Here is a 1,954-nt window from a genome sequence, read left to right as displayed (position 1 = left end):
CTGAGTCAGACTTTATAAAACACACACACTTTCACGGTGAGTTTGTGCTGAGGAGCAAGACTGGCTTAAAAGCCCCCAGGAGACTGGATTCCATTCTTAATGATCTCTAATTCCTCCTCTCCCACCCCAGGAGGCTAGTTCCCTCCGCAGAATCAAGCACCTTCCTTGGCTTCCCTACCAGACAATCCTAGACTTACCCAGATGCAGGTGAAGAAGTCCTCCCAAGATCATTTACTCCATCCACTATTGCCACACAAGGGATCACCTAAGCTAGCCTCCTTCAAATATTCCCCTAATCTGATATCATCATCTACCATTTTGCAAACTAAAGCACCAGAAATGTGAGTATTACTGTCGTCATTATTAATTATTCTGCCACTACAGAATTTGTGCGTTGAGGATCATCTGCCTGATGTCCTCTTGGGGGAGGATGTCTGGGGAAATGCCAGAGTCAATAAAAAGAATCACAGAGATTTTACCGTTTAATGCTGAAGAGAGAGACAGAGGCAGAGGCAAAGAGAGACATAGAGATGGAAAGATACAGAAAAAGACAGAGAGACAGAAAGAGACAGAGAGAAAGAGAGAGAGAGAGAGAAAAGAGAAGAAAAACAGAGAAAGAGACACACAGAGAGAGAAAAGAAGAAAGACAGAGATAAAGAGACAGATTGAGAGAGAGAAAAAGAGAGAGAGAGAATTGGTTCAAATTGCATTTAACTCTTTATGACCCTGTAGGCAGGGTATTGACTGTCTATTGGGGTATCATAGTGTTTTGCCATTTCCTTCCCCAGTAGATTAAGGCAAACAGAGGTTACATGACTTGACCAGAATCGCACAGTCAAAGACTGGATTTCAACTCACCTATTTCTGACTGAGGGCCCAGTGCTCCATTCATTGAGCCTTCTAGAGGTCACTTATGAAGAGTATCTTTAGAAAATCCAACCCCCTTATTTCAGAGGAAGTTGAGAGCTGAGATTTGAATCCGTGTCTTTTGCTCCTGCTCCCCCACCAGATCAGATGGTTAAGCCTGACAGGAGCTCCTTCTCCCATTTCTGCCACCCCCTCGCCCACTCTTTCTTCGGAGCATTTGAGCCGAGTACAACAATATGGGAGTCCCTCCACTGCCCCCCCTCCACGGCAGCGTCAGTCAGAGCCCTGCACGCCACCCCTGGCCCAGAGCCCCACGCCTATTTTTGGTTTAGAGATCCACAGTTCCCCCACATGTTCAGTGACTAATGTATTCCCCTGGGTGGTGCCTCAAAGCTGACCAACTAAAACATCACCAGTCTCCTGTAGCCTTCACGCCGGTACAGACTCTGGGGACCAGAGCTCCAGAGAGCCAGACCTGAGCCTCGTCTCCCCAGTCCCTGCTGCTGTTACCTTGCTGTGGGACGCTCAGCAAGGCTGGAAGGCGCGGCTCCCCATGGAGGTCATCCTCTGATAACCACCTTGTGGGGCAGAAGAGACTGGTGCCCTTCTAGGCAAACAAATTTATATGACCACAGAAACCATGATTTTGGAACCAGAATGGACCTTATTCATAGAGCTCATATACAGCTTCTTTAGCTCGTCTTATAGCTTATATAATTCATCTCACTCATTCTACAGAAAAAAGTAAGACTCAGAAAAAGGAACTCACCTCCCCAATATCATGAAGCTGAAACTAGGGCCCAGGTCTCTCCTTCCCAAGCTCTAGAACTTTTGAATTATCTTCAGGGTTTTCTGATGCAACAAAATAAGAAATCTCCCTGCAGCGTTCTTGATGAGTGATCCAATCTCTAGTTGAAGACCACCATAGATGATCAGTTAGTCAGTCAATCAATTAGTATTTATTAATCACTTATATTTCCATGCATTGTATAAGCACCGTGGATACAAAGAAAGGCAAAAAACAAACAAACAAACAAACAAAAAAACCCCCACAGTCTCTGACCTCAAAGAATTCACCTTCTCAACA

The sequence above is a fragment of the Antechinus flavipes genome, chromosome 2 (genome assembly GCF_016432865.1).
Source record: "Antechinus flavipes isolate AdamAnt ecotype Samford, QLD, Australia chromosome 2, AdamAnt_v2, whole genome shotgun sequence".
Taxonomy (NCBI): domain Eukaryota; kingdom Metazoa; phylum Chordata; class Mammalia; order Dasyuromorphia; family Dasyuridae; genus Antechinus; species Antechinus flavipes.
The sequence above is the reverse complement of the archived record's forward strand: the minus strand, read 5'-3'. Positions refer to the sequence as shown.